The following is a 559-nucleotide window of genomic DNA, read 5'->3' as shown; positions in this document are numbered from 1 at the left end:
CAAGAGTCAGCCCCCCTCCAGCCCCTTCCCCATCCTCTCCCTCTCCTTTGCAGGGCTCAGCCTGCTCCAGGCACAGGGATAAGGAGAGTGGGGCTGGGATGGGCAGTGGTGGGGCAAGTGCCGCTGGTGGGGCTTCCTGCCTTTGGCCTGTGTGCCCAGCTGCAAGTGGCCAGGACTGGCACACACTGGCTCCTGAAGCTGGGCTAGTACCTCCTTACCCTGTGCCTCCAGCCAGGGGCAGGGAAACAGCTTTTCCCTCTTCTCTGCCTGCACTGGGGCCAGTCCCCCCTCCTTCCCAGAGCCTGCCCCTTCTACAGGGCCCTTCAACCTTCTCTGTGTGCAGCGCTGCCCAGTGTGTGCCCTGTGTCCTCGCTAGCCCCTGGTGTTCCCCTCCCCGTGTGCCAGTGTCCTGGGGAGCCCCGGGGTCCCTGGGACGGGTCTTGTGAGTTCTGCTTCACCCCGTCTCCTCTCCGATGCTCCTGGGTTTGTCCCTGCTGCTCCTGGGCTGGCGAGAGGGTTCGTGCCTTCAGCTGTGGGGGCCGGCGCATGCGGCAGGTTC

Source organism: Phaethon lepturus, unplaced genomic scaffold (genome assembly GCF_000687285.1).
Source record: "Phaethon lepturus isolate BGI_N335 unplaced genomic scaffold, ASM68728v1 scaffold27254, whole genome shotgun sequence".
Classification (NCBI taxonomy): domain Eukaryota; kingdom Metazoa; phylum Chordata; class Aves; order Phaethontiformes; family Phaethontidae; genus Phaethon; species Phaethon lepturus.
This window is presented reverse-complemented; position numbering follows the sequence as displayed.